This window comes from Tupaia chinensis, unplaced genomic scaffold (genome assembly GCF_000334495.1).
Source record: "Tupaia chinensis unplaced genomic scaffold, TupChi_1.0 Scaffold000606_1, whole genome shotgun sequence".
In the NCBI taxonomy this organism is placed as follows: Eukaryota; Metazoa; Chordata; class Mammalia; order Scandentia; family Tupaiidae; genus Tupaia; species Tupaia belangeri.
Window position 1 is genome coordinate 1,674,763 of NW_006160124.1, and position 18,572 is coordinate 1,693,334.

At 33.9% G+C, this 18,572-nt stretch overlaps 1 non-coding gene across 1 annotated transcript; it reads right to left on the minus strand.

The window, feature by feature from the left end:
- Positions 1 to 18,253: 18,253 nt before the first annotated feature.
- On the minus strand, positions 18,254 to 18,360 carry LOC114009717 (U6 spliceosomal RNA). Its single transcript, XR_003551098.1, has one exon. It is a non-coding gene; the product is annotated as a U6 spliceosomal RNA (small nuclear RNA).
- Between the last annotated feature and the right edge of the window lie 212 nt (positions 18,361 to 18,572).

Below are 18,572 nucleotides of genomic sequence, written 5' to 3' on the forward strand. Positions count from 1 at the left end.
AACCAAGGCTAGATCTATTATTATATATTCTTTATTATTGCATTCTATTTTCTTCTGCTTAAAACTTTTTGAACTGTAAAATTGTTGTGGGTCAAATGTAAAAGTGCAGTGGATTCTAGGCACTATAATATGTAGTGACTAGGTGGGCCAGTCCTCATACTTTTAAAAAAGTATATAATGTTATTAATTGCCAGAGAGCATATGCACTTACCAGAGATAGAAAGAGAAGTAGAAAGCACTCTCCCAATGAGATGTGGACATGTCGTGACCCCCTTGCTCTTCTCCATTGCTTCGGGACCCTGGGCATACACAAATACATGCCCAACATATTTTTCAAGTCACTGGGGCCAGGATTCAAACTGTGGTTGACCATGTGGGATCAGGTTCCCTCAACACTAGGGGATGTGAAAATCCTGAAGAAATGTATTTGATAAGAAATATCTAGAATGTGATTTCTCTGAATCGCCATAAGTTTAATTTCTATGGGTCTCCTTTCCCTAGGTCTTCTTTGACCTTACCTTTAAAAATGTTTCAACCTCCAACATTTCTTAAACTCATTTGTCTTATTTTTAATCTTCATTCCACACTTGACTTAACTTTTTAAAAATTTACTAAAGAACACATACACTCACCAGAAACAGAGAGAGAGAGAGAGAGAGAGAGAGAGAGAGAGAAGAGAGAGGGAAAGTGAGAAAGCAAGCCACCACATCTAGGACTCAAACCATAGTCAGCCATGTGGGAGTACAGTGCCCTAACCACCATGTAACTCGCGAGCCCCTAACTTGATATTTTTAAGATGACTTATTTTATTTGCTTTTTGACTTCATTATTTCCCCCCAAATAAGAAAGAGCACTACGTTAGAAAAGGAGTGATGTGTGTTTTACTTGTTGCTATCTTTCTTTTTTTATTATTGAAATTTATTTATTTATGTTCATTCACTCTACATCATTACCGTATATAAAATGAGATTTTCCATCCAGAATACACTGTATATTGGCTCAGTCAAACGCATCAACATAGGTGTTATTGTCAACAAATAATTTTGTATTTCTTGTTTTCTATATATTTTGCTTCTACCCCCACCTTGATTACCTATCTCTCATCTTCTGCCATCTCCCATCCTCCTCCCATACTCTCCATGGTATCCTTCCATGACTTTATTTTTACATATTATTAATTCACTAAAGATCTTAATTGATCTAAATACTTTCAATAGTAAGTACTGTTGATATATATGTGTTTATGAACACTTGTCTGACTTTAGGCATAAAACTCAATGAGCAGAATAAACATACTATAAATAGCACTTTGCTGGGGCTATATAGCTTACTGCAGTCATTAAATAGATATTTTAACACATTTTTTAATTTCAAGAAAAACAGTTTTAGTTTTAATAGATCAAAATCAAAAAATGTTAAGAGAAATTTGCTTTATACTTAATGCCAGGAAAAGGTCAGGTTCCAGTATAAACAGAAAGTAGATGAACCTATCCTCAGTTCAAGAGAAGACAAAAATCCTTAAATCTGCACAGCAAAGCATAGAAGAAAATCAGTAAACTTTAAGTCAAAAGTCATAAAATTTTATTTCACCAGTTCAATCTCCATAATTGATTGCTCTTCTATTGAATTTGCAGGGTTACTGTGATCTGATCTTTTTGTTTAAATTCTGGAAGTTAACATTAAAAGTTATTATTGATCTTTCCAGACCTGTCCCTACCATTAAGTTGGCCATTCTCTTGGTTGTTTTTTATTCTTATTTCTATATATCTCACTTTAGTTTTCCTGGTACAGCACTCCCTTCAGCACTTCTTGGAGAGCTGTTCTGGTGTTGGTGAATTCTTTCAGGTTTTGTTTATCTGAGAGTATTTTTGTCTTCCAATAGGAAAGCTAATCTTGCTGGGTATAGTATTCTTGGTTGAAATAGTTCTTCACTTAACACTTTGAATATATTTTACCATTCTTTCCTTGCTTGCATTGTTTCTGATGATATATCTGATGTTAGCCTGATGGGATGTCCTTTGAAAGTAACTTGATGTTTCTCTCCTGCCAATTTTAGTATTTTGTCTCTGTCTGTGGTTTTGGTTAATCTGGCTATGAAGTGCCTTGGAGAGGATCTTCTTGGGTTGATTCTATGTAGGGTCTTTCTTATTTCTTGAGTTTGGATATTTGAATGCCTCTCTAGGTTTGAAAGTTTTCTGCCAGTATTTTGTGGAATAGATTATCAATGACCTCATTAGTTCCTTCACCATCTGGGATACTGATATCTGGATGTTTGGGTGTTTAATGGTATCTAGTATTACTCGTATATTATTTTCATTTGGGGGGTTATTTTATCAGCTTTTGGCGAATTTTTCTAGGTCAAAGGTTCTATCTTCTACATCTGAGATTCAATCTTCTGCATGATCTAATCTGGTTTTAATACTTTCAAGGAAGATTTTGATTTTCTATATTACAACCTTCATCTCTAAGAATTCTGTTTGATTCTTTTTTATGGTATGTGTTTCTTCTTTCAGATTGTGCAAGAACTTCCTGGAACTCATTGTCTCTTTTCTCCTGTATCTTCTGAGTTCATTGTTTCTCTTCTTTTGCATCTCTGTTAGCTTTATGTATATTCTAATTTTTTAATCTGGCATTTTCATGAATTCCCTTGTACTGTCCATGGAGGATGAGGAGTTATTCTTTCCCCTTGGAGAAGAGACATTTCCTTGACTTCTCATATTTCTTGTGCCTCTGCGGTGGTTTCCAGTCATCAGATTAGTTATACGTTTTTTTAAATCTGAGAATTCAGAGGCATACAGGATGAGGTGATCTGTGCTCTCTAAGCAGTACCATTTTTCTCCCTTTATGCAACAGACTCCATGGAATATGAGGATTACTCTAACCCAAGAAGTATTCAGATATTTGGTTACTGTGCACCTACACCTGTCTAGAAGCTCAGTGTGTCAAGGCTGAGCAGAAAATTGAGAAAAGTAATGAAAAAGGAAAAGAAAGCAAAAAAAGAGAGAGAGAGAAAGAAAAATCAAGAGAAAAACAATATAAAAAAAGAAAAAAGAAAAAAATTAAAGCAAAAAGGAAAACTGTGCAGTGTGTTGCTCAGAAGTCAAATGTATATGGCTGGTGATTAGCTTGTCCTTTGTGGGAGGGAGGAAAGGTAAGAAGTGGCAAGATAAAAGAGTGTCAGAGAGTTAAGAACTTTAAGAATTAAAAAAAAAATTAAACACAGTCAGAGAGAGACAGAGAAAATAAAGAAGCTCCTGTACCTGGCTAGATCTGGGGGGATGGGAGGGTGAAATCTGGGCAGAATGCCTTCAGTTGTCCTAATCCCTGAAAGGGGTTGCTCAGAAGTCAAATGTTGTTGATATCTTTCAAGCTCCTGGAAGTGTAGCTGGATGCATGCCTAGCATATTATAGACACCTAATAAATAAACTTTACGCAAATAGGAAATAGTAAGGTAGTTACCTGCATATCATTCTATCTAGCAATTGCACTCTCAGGCATTTTTGTAAATAAAATTGTTTTATTAATTGTTTATGTTATCATATAGGAACTATTATTTATTGTATAATGATATTTTCTTTGTAACTTTGCTGAACTAATTTATAAATCTTATTTTTTTAAGCATTTCTATGTATGAGATCATTGACTCCGCAAGTAGGAAGAGTTTTATTTCTTCCTTTCTAATCTGGTTAACTTCTGTTTTTCTTATCTAATTATTCTCCCTAAAATAGCTGGTTGAACTAAAATGGTATAAGCAAATCTTCTTGTTCTGATTTTAATCTTAAGGGAAAAGTATTCAGCCCATTACCCATAGCTAACTGAATATTTTTCAGAGATTCTGCTTATTGCATTAAGGAAGTTCCTTTTTATTTCTAATTTGTTTAATATTTTTATCATTAAAAGATATTAATTTTGTCTAACTTTTTAATGATCTAATATAATTATGAATATTTCTCCTTTATTAATATGATAAGTTGTAATAACTGATTTTCATATAATAATCAAACCTTGAATTTCTGTGAAAATTTCACTTATGGGACTAGCATAGGGTATAATGATTATGTCGTTGAACTCCCACACATTTAACCACAGTTCAAGCCCCAGATCTGGCAAGTTAAAACTTATGCTGGGCACATGTGTGTGTATGTATGCCTAGAATCTCAAGAGAATGGAGGAGAAGGGATTATGGCATGGCCATCCTCCCTGACGGGTGATTTCTCACTTTCTGTGTCTCTGTTTCTCTTTCTGTCTCTCTGGCAAGCACACATGCCCTATGGCAAAAATCTCTTTCAAAAAAACAAAATTCCACTTGGTTGTTGTTTAATACTTTTTACATGTTGATAGACATGCTCTTTACATTTTATGTTGAGTATTTTTGTATCTAAAAGGCATTGTTCTGTAGCTTTTAATTGTTTTCTTATATTGTCTTTATTTTTGGGTATATACTGAACTCACAGAACTCAAGAGGAAGTATCTACTCCTTTTTTTAAAAAAAGTATTTATTTATTTTTATTTACTTATTATTATTATTTATTTGCTATAGTCATCCACAAGAGAGAGAGAGGGAGAGGGAGAGGGAGAGAGAGAGAGAGAGAGAGAGAAAGAAAGTGAGAAAGCAAGCTGTCAGGTCTGGGACTCAAACCATGATCAATGATGTGGGAGTCCAGCACCCCAATCCCAATCACCACACCACCTGCTGGCCCCTCTACTCCTTTTTTATTTTCTGAAAAAATTTAAGAAAATTTGTCACTTATTTTTCTTTAAATATTTAGTAGAGTTTACCGATGAGACTGTTTTTGAGTTTTTATTTATTATGATTCATTTTTTTTTTTTTTTTAGATAGAGAGAGATCTTTGCTATAGGGCACATGTGCTCACTGGAAAGACAGACAGAGACAGAGAGACAGAAAACAAGAAATCATACCGAGAAGGGCTGGCCACATCACAATCCCTTCTCTTCTATTCTTCTCTTGGAATCTCAGGCAGGCACATGCACACTTGGAGTGAGTTTTAAGTCACCCAGTCCAGGACTCAAACTGCTATCAACTACATGGGAGTCCAACAACATAACCATTACACCATCTACTGTTCCCTTAGAAAATTTTTACCTACTAATTCAATCACTTTACTTGTTAGTTCTACTCAGATCATTTTCTTCTTGAATCAGTTTTTGTTGTTTGTGTCTTCTTATACATTTATTCATTTAATGTAAGTTGGCTAATTTATGGTATATAGTTTTCATATAATTCTCTTTCTTTCATATTTCTCCATTTCTATAATATCATTAATGAGGTCCCCTCTTCCATTCCTGATTTTAGTAATTTGGGTCTTTTCTCTCTCAGTCTCTTTACTTGGTTAAGACCAGCTACAAGCTTGCCAATTTTGTAAATATTTTCAAAGAACCAATCTTTGATTTTTTTATTTGTCTATTTTCTAGTTCATTAATTCCCACTATAATACTCTTTACATTTTTTTTTTACATCTGTTTGCTTTCAGTTTAGCTTTAATTAGCATCTTTTCTTCCCAAGATGTTAAGGTTGAAGTTTAGATTACTGAATTGACAAATATACAGAAAACCTTCTCTGGAGGAAGAAAGATGGCACCATGAAAGAACATTGCTTCTAGTTAGTAATACTCCTTATATAAATGTCAATACTTGTGCTTTTACTGACTTGTACAAATTGCTTGGCTTCTGTGAACTTCACTTTTCTCATGAGTGAAACAGAGATTATAATTCCTATCTTGCAATTTTGTGATAAAATTATGAAATATGTAAATTAATCATTAAATTAGTAAATTTGAAATTAGATAATATTTTATTTACTTATTAATAAAAGGTAAATGAGTACTTTAGAAAAAATAGATTTTCAATATTTTTTTCTTTTTTCTTTGTGGAAGAGAGAGAAAGAAGCAAAGTGATACAACTATCATTTGGAATGTTCATGCTGCTATCCCTTCCCTGTTCTTTCTCCTTTCAGGACTTTGAGCATGTACATACATGTAGTTGGTGCATTTGTCAACCTACCAGGTCCTGGACTCGACCTTGACAGTTGGCCATGTGGGATTCAACTACGTTGACTATCATGCCATGGGCTGGCTCTCAATGTATTTATAAATTATTTATGTTCGCAAATTCATTTGATCTGTTATAGGGACAAAAACCAAATATATACATATAGGAGGACATCTATATCAGAGGAGACATGCTTTTAGGAGACACACTTATAATTCGTCATATGAAAAGATACCATTCATTATATTCTGATCATGTAGACACATAAAGTCATATTCCCAAAGGAATACTAAATAAATACTTTACATGTGGTAATTCAGACACTCCGCATTCTGGAAGGCTTATAGGTACCATTATTTTTAGAACAGAATGAAGGATGAAAGTCACATCAGATTCATTTTTTACAAGGGGTATAATTAGATCATTAAAAAAGGGAATAAAACAAATTATACTATTCAGTGCTTAGTTGTTTTTTTGTTTGTTTGATTGTTTTTAGAGAGAGACATTTTTGCTATAGGGTGCGTGAACTCACAAGAAAGCCAGAGAGAGAGAGACAAAAAGTGAGAAATCACCCCCTAGTGGGGAGTGCCACACCAATCCCTTCTCTTTTATTCTCCTCTCAGGATTTGGGAGATTTGTGGCACACACACAAACTCATCTGGCATGAGTTCTAAGCTACTGGGTCCAGACTTGAACCACAGTCGACCTCGAGGGAGTCCAGCGATGTAAACATTACATCATCTGCTGGTCTCTTCAATGACTATTTTTAAAAGAATTCTTTTCATATTTGATTTATTTGTTCGATACATACTATTTAATTTTGATAAATGAACTATAAAATCATATGTTCTTTCTTCTTTTTAATGTGTCAGAATAACAAAAGCAATAACAGAAAGCCACAGATATTAAAAACTTTTAGTAGTTGGGAACCAGCAGTTAGTGTAATGGCTATGTTGCTAGATTCCCACGTAGTCGACCGTGGTTCGCGTTCCAGACCCGGTGGCTTAAAACTCATGCCGGGTGCGTGTGGGTGTGCGCCCAAGATCTCGAGAGAAGAATGGAGGAGAAGGGATTGCGGTGTGGCCATCCCCGCTGGGGGGGTGATTTTTTGCTTTATGTCTCTCTGTCTCTTTCTGTCTGCGAGTGCACACGCCCTAGTGAAGAACCCTCTCCAAAAAAAGAAAAAAAAAAAAAAAAGCAAGAAAGAAAGGATTCTGTTGCCCTAAGAAGATAAATAAGTATGTTTTCTCATAATTTCAAAATTCAAAAGGTGACTTTTTATAGGAAAACTTTTTTTAATAGTAGAAAATAATGAAAGATAAGAACATTTCTCCAAGTATCACATTTTAATTTAATATAGGACATATGCTGTCAAATCTGCCCAAAAAAGAAAAAAAATGTGGCAATTATTTTAAAATTATAGACTGGGTGAGAATTTGCTAGCAGCAGTGGAAAAGGCACATTTTTCTCTTTTTAAGGAGTAAAAGTTCTAAAATTATTAAGGCCAATAAAATTTACTAGGTTATTTCATGGTGATGTGTTTTACTTCTTAAAAATCTATGCACAAAACTTTGTTATTTTCCTTATCTGTAAAAGAGATTATAATTCATAACTTAAAGTTATATGCTAAAAATCAAGAAATATGTGTATTACTCAACAGTACTTGGGTGAAAGTAGTTTTTCAACACATTTGAGAAATATGTATATGTGCATAAGTATATAAATGATTCCCAGCACAGCTCTCAGGATATTCAATGGTAGAAACTAGGTATGTTGGTCTCTCCAATTTCCATTGCCTTTATATAACTATATGTTTCCTCTCTTTTCCACCTTCAGTCCAAATGGATTGAAAGGGATTTGAGGGCCTCCCCCCACCCCCATTTCCAGACATGACCAACATATGCAGGTGTGGCTAAGGAGTGCATTTCATTATTGTGGCCCTGGTGATTAGTTCAGAAGTAGCTGTGTAAATTGCACTTAACAAAGTCAGAATTAATCTCAAGAAATGTTCTGGGAGGAGCCTTTTTCTCCACTGAGTTTGTTACATGGATCAAAACCCTAAAGATTTTCGTGGCTATTTATGCCAAGCTGAATAGGATGGGGTCATGTCTGAGAATGAAATCACAGGAAAGATAAAACTTGGGGTTGAGAAATACAGACATCTCCTGTACTTCAGTACCTGGACCTGGACATTCTTACAGGAAGGTTGCTCTCTGACATTTTAATAAGAGAAACTAATAAATTATTGTTTTTGCTTAAACCAATTTGAGTTGATGTTATGTCTAAATGTAAGAATCCTCATCAATACATGAATATAGGATAACCTTGTCCTTTATATGATAAAATAATGAAAAAATATTATTGAGTACAATATTCCATAGTAGTCAATTATCTATCTTATTATACCCAATATGTGTGTGGAATATACAGTTTTCTTAAGTAAGCCATATTAAAAGTAAAATAGATAAATTTCAAAAACATAGTTTCCATAAATTAACCATGAAGACAAAAAATTATATTTGTTTTGTTTCAGTTTTATTTTTTTTCCTAGAGGTGAATTTATTAGTGGAAACAGTGAGGAGGTTAATCAATAAAAATATTACACATCTGAAAAAACCTGATTTCCCTTTCTGTGTTGTGAGTTTTTAATTTACTGGTCTCACTTTTTTTAGCCCTAAAATAATACTAACGCATACAGTTTAGCTTTTAAATAATGATTTATATATGGTTGTGGTTCTTCTTTTTTTGTTTGTTTGTTTTTTTAAAGAGAGAGAGACTTTTACTTTAGGCTATGTGCACTTGCTGGAGAGACAGAAAGCAAGAACCCCCTTCCCCGATCCCAGTGGGTATGGCCATGCCACAGTCCCTTCTCCTCCATTCTCCTCTCAGGATCTTGGATACATATGCACACACACCCAGCATGAGTTGTAAGTCACTGGATCAAGGACTCAAATTGTGGTCAGCTACGTGGGAGTCCAGCGATGTAACCATTATGCCATCTGCTGGTCCTTGTAATTATTCTTTTTTTTTTTTTTTTGAGAGCTTTTTGCTATAAGGCGCGTGTGCTTGCCAGACAGACAGAGAGAGACAGAGAGACAGAAAGCAGGAAATCACCCCCCATGGGGGGTGGCCACGCTGCAATCCCTTCTCAATTCTCCTCTCGGGATCTTGGGCACGCACGCACACGTGCCCAGCGTGAGTTTAAGCCACTGGGTCCGGGACTCGAACCGCGGTCGACTACGTGGGAGTCCAGCGACATAGCCATTATGCTATCTGCTGGCCCCGATCCTTGTAATTATTCTTAAAATATCTGACCATTTCTTTTTTTACAAGCTTGTTATTTTTGCAAGTATCGTATCATACATTCTATAAAAATATTTTTGGACTTGGCAGCTATGGTATCATTGATATTGCAGAGAATATCTCAATATTTTATGGAATTAAGTTTCAGGTCAATGGTGAAAAACTAACGCTAAACAGGTACTAAAGGAGTTCTGTGGATAAGGGAAATGGAGATGGGAAAGGTCATTTAGAAGTTAGCAGATTGACAGAGAGAGTTGACTTAACTTGAACAGTATTGTAAGAAGTAGTGAAGGTCAATGGGTAAAAGAGAGGGGAGAAGTGAAGGGATGCAAGAATGTCAAACTTCCTGATAAATTTGAGTCCCCAAGAAAATTATAGAGTTTTGGGTAAGGTATTTATGTAATGAGATAAGTTTACTGGTAAAGAATTACCTCTTTATAGGGTAGAATAGAAATAGGATGGGTAAGAATATTAAAAATAATTGAAGTAGAAAGCCAATGAAACACATTAATCTCTTACATATCTTGCTAATGTAGAAGATGGTGATATTATAATATTACTAATGAAGATATTTAATGGATATTGTTTTGTTTTGTTTTGAGAGAGAGAGAAATTTCTGTTTTTTGTTTTGTTTGGGTATAGGGCACATGCGCTTAATGGGGAACCAGACAGAGACAGAGACAGAGACAGAAAGTGAGAAATCACCTAATAGGGGGATGGCCATGCCAAAGTTGCTTCTCCTCCATGCTCCTCTCAGGATTTTTGACATGCAAGCAGATGAACTCACAAAATAAGGGGGTGGGGGACGGAATGTTGATTTAAGCCATAGACATTGTGGTAGCAAGATTCTCAAGAAAACTAACTGATGTACTTAGGGAATCAGATATTTTCGAAAACTTGATACTAGAACCATGAAAGTGACTGAGAATAAAAGGGCATATCATTTCACATCTTTTGGAGAACTGTTTTTTTTTTTTTTATTAAATTGTTCTCCTTGGCAATAAGGATTTGCTATTTAATTGTGTGTTTTTGACTCAGAGGTATTTGTAGCAACACAAAAGTAAAATAGAGTAAATAAAAAGGAAATAAAAACAAACAATACTTTCAATTGGAATGGAATCCAGTTAATTTACTTCATATGTGTAATATTTCTTACTGGCTAAATACTTCAGATTAGACCATAATTGTATTAAATATTTGAAACTGAATCATTATTATTTAGCCTGACTTTTAAGTGGCTACAACTCATCCTAAATGATGTACCTTGTTTTAATGCATAAAGCTAAAACTTTGTGTTGAGCTTCTAAATGCTGCTTCACTCCCATAAAAAGAATACAAGTTAGACTTCATTCCTTAAAGTAAACAAATTTTATTATGGTCTTTTGACACTAGGTTTATTTTAGTGAGTTATTTATAGCCTGCTGCCCCAAATCATCTTCACAATTTTCCTATCAATCAAATTTATAGAAGTTGGCTAGCACTTGTCTGTTCAACAATCCCAGTAAAATAGATAAGAAATGACTTGATGGGCAAAGACATTTTAGTCTGAGAACAAGAACAGGATGAGAAATGGCATTTCACAGAAACGATGAATCAGAAGGTAAACTACAAGATAATTGAAGACAAGCTTATGTGAAATAAAACAGAACATACTTTAAAAGACCGTAGGTTTAAAATTGTAAGATACAAGATGCAATCTTCCAGGAAGTATTACGTTTCCTTTGTTTTCAATCACATTGATTGGACTTATAAGTGTAATAAGTGATACACTATGAAGCTACTTATAAGTGTAATAAGTGATACACTATAAAGTTCGAATTCTACCCCTCACTTTAATAATTGAATCCTGCTGAGAAAATGGTACCATCAATTAATAGTATTGATCAGTATCTTAGCTCCTAACTCTAGCCTTAAAGTAGTAGAGAAAAATGGCTAAGAATCTGAACTACATTCACATAAATTGCTAACTATTGACAGCTACTCCCTTACATATGGACAAAGCCTCTCAGAGTGAATGAGAGTGTATTGTTTTCTTCCCTCTTCTTTCTTCTCCTCTTCCCTGCATTTCTTTATTTTCTTCTCCTTGTATGCCTCATAGTCTCATTCCTTTTTTTTCCAAACTTTATATTAGTTCAATGAAAGCTGTATCCTTTATATTCCTAACTACCATGGGCCTCACTGAACCAAGTAAACTGAAGTGTCATTTTGAAATTTGCTCAAAATGTCATTTGATCCACTTTCTAATCTGTGGAAATAGTTTATCTAGAACTGAATTTTTAAAAGGTTTAGGGAACCAGTCAGTGACCTGGCGCTCAAGGCAACCAGATCCTACATGGCTAATTGTGTGGTTTCTGTCCCAAACCTGGCAGCTTGAAAAACATGCCCAGCACATGTGTATGTGTGCCCAGAATCCTAAAGAGAGAAATGGAGAAGGGATAGTGATGCGATCATTCCCCATGGTGTGTGCTTTCTCATTTTTCCCTCTCCCTCCCTCTCTCTGCCCTCTCAGAAGAGCACATGTGTCCTCTAGGAAATTAAGAAGACAAACAAACAAACAAAAATACAGGATCTGAGAATCAGAAATAGCATCATTTTCTCTTAAGAGGAAATAAAGAGAAAGATGATTGTTAAACAAAGGTAAGTTTTCAGGGTATGACTGTAGTCCTACAAAAGTTCTGTGGTTTTAAAAAAAACTGCTACAATTTTAGAGTTAAGAGACCAGCAGATGGCATAATGGGTACATCACTGGACTCCCACATAGTTGACCATAGTTTGAGTCCTGGTCCTGGCAGCTTAAAACGCATGCAAGGAGCATGTGTGTGTGTGCCCAAAATCCAGAGAGGAGAACGGAGAAGGGATTGCAGTGCCGACATTCCCCCAGGAAGGTGATTTCTCACTCTCTGTCTCTCTGGTGAGCACATGCACCCAATAGCAAAAATCTTTCTCAAAAAGAAACAAACAAAAAAGGTCAGAAAAGCTTTACATATCAGAGAGCCTCGTTACCTAATATCAGTAGAATAGGCCAAAAACTCTGGATAACAAAATACCTATGCAATTTTATCAGCACGTAGGTACTCAAGTCTGGATTAGAAAGTGGTCAGATAGCACAAGACTTGGGGTAGAGAATTAAAAGAATTATAAGGACTCTTAGCATCAGTAAGAACTGGTTCTGAACAAATAAGACCAAGTTTAGAAACTGGGGATGTAAAGTAAGATGAGCTATGGGTACTGATGGTTCCATTTGTGAAGCTCCCAGGCAAGCACAGAATAAATCAGAGGCTGGCATTATGAACAAGAATGTAACTTTGAAAATTACAATAGTTATATAAAATAGCACTTTAAATAGCGAGTATTTTTAACAATGTTGTAATAGGGATTGTTAAAGGTGATTATGCTAGTAGTAGGTGAACATTTCCGTTTATGTTAATAGATCAATTTTTAAAATGTTCAGAATTTAAATGAAAAAAATGTGTAAAGGTAGGTGTTTATTTATATAGGAACTTACTGATAGAATGAAAGACTCTCAAATAACTGATTTTTTTATTTTTAAAAAGAAAAAAATACAACAAAATTATACACAATTCAATAAAACTGTCTGATATTTCACAGGCATTTACAAAGCTCAATAACAAAAAGCTAAAATACTGTATGCTGGAGTTATGTGCTGTACCACAGAGAGCAGATACACTTTGTAAAACAGACTATTAAAAATATATGAATTAATAATAACAAAAGAGATCTTGTACAAGTTTCTTAAACTTTTTTTTCCATATGAGCCTTAAATGAAAACAAAAATTTTCCACAGAATTTTTTTAAAGTAGTAAAGCCAAAGCTTAATATGTAGATGCCCTGCAATAAATACGAATTGGACCCTGTGAAGGAAACTGCTCATGTGTGAGAATGAGTGAAATAAGTTAAATAGAAAAAAAGCATAATCCCACAGCCATTGGAGACTGCTCTGAATTCATCTTCACATGATTCGACAGAGAAAAAAAGAATGTACTTATTTTAGCTTTTCTTAGTTTGAGAGCTTCATCGGGCTGTTTATGTTATCTTCAGGAACATTCATTCATATACCTCAGTTTCATTTCCGTAACTTCTTCCTAACTTAGTCCGGTAAATAACTTCTAGTAGAATATTTCAAAGCCCTCTTGAGTTATTGTTTACTATGTAAGAAAATGACTTGCTTTTGTACATGTCGATGCTGGTGATGTGGAAAGAGTCTCAATACTGATAAATATGGCTATAATAATCTTAGAGTTCTTCCCATAATTAGAATTTCTGTAGAGTTTTTTTAAATTTTACTTATCCTTTCTGAAGTGACTACTTAAATTTTATGATAAGTTTTATACTTTTAATCATATATCTTTAATTATGGTTAATTCTGTAATTATGTTCTATATACATTTTAATTATTAATCTATGCACTTTAATTAATTTTAATTATGTTTGCTTAAAATTATAAAATTTCTCTTATATAAATATATAATATGACCTGTGAAGTAAATTACTGAAAAACTCACTTTCACTTTCTAAAAGAAAGTGTGGGGCTAGCTCATGCCAGTGTTTAAGGTAGCAGGATCTCACATGACTGACTGAGCAGTTCGAGTCCCAGACCTGGTGACTTGAGAAATACACTAGTGTGTGAGGGTCTAAAATCCCAATAGAAAGGGGAAATGGAAGACTAGGGGTTGTCATATAATCATTTCCCATGGTGAGTATTTTACCAATTTCTCTCCCTCTCTCTCTTTGCCTTTCTGGAAAGCAAAGTCACCCTCTGGCATAATTAAAAAAAAAGAAAGAATGTGATTCATTTCCAAATTTGTGCCTGTGACAACCTAGAAGGAAAAACAATGGGTTGGTTAGCAAATACATGCACTTTAATTGAATCAAGAAGCAAGGATGGGTGTTACTGGGTATATGTATGGTATCAGGAGAAAGAGGAAGACTATTTAGAAAATTGTTCTTACTCAGAAAGTATTTTTTTGGTCAGATCTTTATCAATGCCAGACAGAAAGACATTTACAATGGGTTTTTAAAAATTATGGGAAATATCCTCACGTTAATTTTCACTAACTATAAATGATTTCAATGTGTGCTTTTCTTGGTATGATGATATATAAGAAAATATTTAAATAGTATATAAGAATATATAATTTGTGTAGAATTTTAGTTTGATGTAACATTGGTGCACCTTGGAAAAATATACAGCTTTCACTTTAGATATAAGAGAGGAAGGAATATAAACAAATACACTAGTTGCATTTTTCTAGGATTCTCCTTTCCAAGAAAGCTTTTATTCTTTGTAATAAATATTGCCATAAGGCACATTTAGAAGCAGAAAATATAGATGTATTGGAAATTGCACAACCTTGTAATTTATTTTCTAATTGAAATATGTATATATTACTGTTTCCTTAAAAAGTAATTTATGGTAGGTTAGACTGATTCAGGAAATATGTATTTTTTAATTTTATAACTACACTAATTATAACTAATAATTACTTCAGAATAGCAATGAACAGAAAATTTTAACTCCATAGAAAAATGTGACCTATATAAAATATTATGAACAAATATGTGGATTTCCTTTTTTAAAAAAAATTACTTTGAACTCTTAAAATTGCAGAATTAGAGAAGTTGAAAAGAACTTTCATGTACACCCCTTTATTAGCTCCACTAATGTTTGCATGAAATGATCAAAATTAAAGACTTTAACATTAGGATAATAAAATTGATGAAATCATAGACTTTATCATGTTTTCCAAATATGTTATTTTTCTGTTTAATGAACCTATTAAAATTACCATATAGTATTTAGTTATGTCCCTTAGTCTTAAACATGTGGCATTTTCTCAGTCCTTTTATTGACTCTCATGACCTTGAGAATTATGCAGATTTCATCAGATGTTTTGTGATGCATCCCTTCATTGGCATTTTATGTCTTCTCATGATTTGTTTGATATTATGGATTTTTGGAAAAGATACTGTAGAGGCGATGTCCTTTTCAGTTCATCATATCAGAGATTACATCGTACTTATATGCCTTTTTTGAAGATTATTTATTTCATTTTATTTACTGTTTTTACTTTTTAATTTGACCAGAGGGTGACAGAGAGGGAAAGTGAGAAAGTAATTTACCACATCAGAGACTCAAACCAAGGCTGACCATGTGGGAGTGCAACATCTTAACCACCCTCCCACCTGCTGGCCCCCATACTTATAGGTCTTACTGTTAGTGATGCAGACTGGAAACACGAGGTTAAGACAGTGCTTGCCAAACTCATTTGCTGTAAAGTGGTTATATTTTCCTTTTGAAATTAGTTAATACTTTGAAGTAAATACTTGAAAACTAGACACAATCTCATTTCTCCTTAATGTCTAATCTGCTAAATTTAGCATCCTAGGCACTAGAAAATGGTGTAATGGTTGCATTGTTGGACTCCCACATGGCTGACTGTAGTTTGAGTCCTGGACTTGATGGCTTCTAACTCATGCCAGACCCATGTGTGTGCATGCCCAGAATTCCTAGAGGAGAATGGAGAAGTGATTGCAGCATGGCCATCCCCCCTCCTGGAGTAATTTCTCACTTTCTGTCTCTTTATCTTTCACTGTATCTCCAGTGAGTGCACTAGTCCTATAGCAAATATCTTTCTTTCAAAATAAAAAAGAAAAGAAAAGAAAAATAATTAGCATCCTAATATTGCTTGTAGAAATTATGGTGCTGTTAACATAGTGATAATTTATATTTCTCTCATTTCTTCATCATCAATTAAATAGATACTTTATATAAGGATGAGTTGTACATTCTTTTCTACTTATTTATTTAATCATTTAGTTTTATCATTATAGACTCAAAGGTTTATTATTTGGGCTATCTAGTGCAATACTACATTATTAATTTTATTTTTCATATTGTTCCCCATTTAGACATTGTAGGTCTTTAAGGTTGACTTTGATGTGTTTTTACTGTCTTTATTATTATTAAATTCATTTTGCACTTTTAAGAAAGACTTTAGAGTGCACACTAAGGAACCCAGAGAGAATTTAGAGACAGAATTTTATAAGGAAACACCTTATTATTCATCTAATGGGCTTAGTCAGAGAGGCAGAAGTCAGGTACTATTCGATAAAATATTAATAATGAAAACCTTGTGAAAGAGGAGACTCAGAAAGTGTTAGAATAAGGATGGCACTGTTAGAGAGTCCATTACCTTGAATATTAATAAGTTAATTAATCAATATGGTGTATGCATTGTCTCAGACATGGGCAAGGGGAGAGTTTAGGACAATAAACCAACTCACTGAGATTCCCTTAACTTGCATGGGTATTTTAAATTCCTCTATACTTCCAAACCACTACTTCACCAATCATAACTGCCTGGGAGATTTGCGTGTGTATATATAAATATGTATCTTATTAAACTTGTGTTTTACGTGTTTTTTTTTCCACAAATATCTTAGATGAATGTTTTTCAATATCTTTCCCTTGATAGTAGAAAAGTAAGGGAAGTGGAAATTAAACAGATAGTAAATATGAATTATTGATACTTTACCTAATTTATGCCAGAATCTGTAAACTGCTTAAATATAACCATGAGAGAATATTGTTAACACACTTTACCAGTAAAGACACATTGCAGGGAAAGTTTTATGGTAAGGTTAAAGAACCACTGACTGGTTGAAAAGTCAGTTATCTATTCCCTAGTTTTATGTGTGTTTGTGTTATTGTTTTGTTTTGCTTCAATATATTATAGATTTCCCTCATACTTAAATTCACTTACCTTGATAAGATATATCTTGATTTATATATGTATATAGCACCAAATATACTTTTGTTCTGCAAGAAACAGAGTTTGGTGTCAGTGAAGTAGATTCATTCTTTTCAAAGAACCATTTTACTGTGGACTCCAATAATTCAATATTTATTGAGTGCCTACTCTCTGAAGTACTGCTCTGTATGAGACATTTCATTCTTACACTATTTGCACTTAAAAAGCACTTGAGCAGAGTTCAAATTCATTCTACCAAGATTCTTAGTCATGGCTGCTCTTTCACAGCACCATTTTTGGAAGATGACTTCTATATTGCAGTAAGTGACACACTTCAAACAGTTGGAATGCAGTCAAACATCTGAGATTTTTGAAAGAACTGTTGAACTGTTGTATGAACTCAACTGTTTTAAGCATACTGTGATCAAATTGATTCAGGGACCAGATTAGATGATATGCTCCTGGGCTCAAACACTTCCAAGCTTTTTTGAAAAGAGAAGAGGATTTTAAGTATCACATCAGAATATGCTTGATCTAGCATAGTGATCAACATCTAGATTATTATTATAATATTCCCTTTTCTACACAATTGTTACATAATAATATGAAAACTCCTAGACTGTTTCATGAAAGCTTGGTGATACGTGGGCCTCCAGCCTTTCCAACTCTGTAAGAGATCTCTAAGTCAATTTTCTGCGATCCTGTAGACATAAAGTACTACTATATCTTTTGGAAGAATACCATGTGATATGATTACTCACAGTTCTGGTCTCCTCAAACAGAAACCTTCACACTTTGCCTCATTTGTAGAGCATGTTTAGAGGGTAGATGACCTGATGCCAACCAGTAGAAATTTAATAATAAAATGTAGAAATATTCTAAATTTTCTGGCTTCTATGACTATTTATTTCTTCTTTAAAACTAATCACACTTCATTTAATTCCTGAAAGACCTATTAGAAATAAAAATATGACTATGGTACCTATTAATAAATATTTTACCATGATCTATGTATAAAGTTGTGGATAGAAAATCCAAACTGATTTTAATTTTTTTCATTTAAATTTCTTTTATATATTCAATCACATATTACTCAGCTTGCAAAGTGATTATTCCAACATGTGTACATTTCTCACCAGTTCAGTTAACAATCCTATAAAGTTATCTTTAAAATATGAAATGCTTCACGAATTTGCGTGTCATCCTTGTGCAGGGGCCATGCTAATCTTCTCTGTATTGTTCCAGTTTTAGAATATGTGCTGCTGAAGCGAGCACCCAAACTGAGTTTTGACTAGTAGTACCAAACACTGACATAAGCTATAGGCTTTCCAAGGTGTGATCACTATCCTCTAACTCTGTTTAGTTTCTCAATGTATCTTTCTCGTTTTTTTTTTTTGTTTGTTTGTTTTTTTTTTTTTATGCAAGAGGATGCATACAGTCTCACCAGAGAGACAGAGAAAGGAGAGGTAGAAAAAAAACCCATGAGG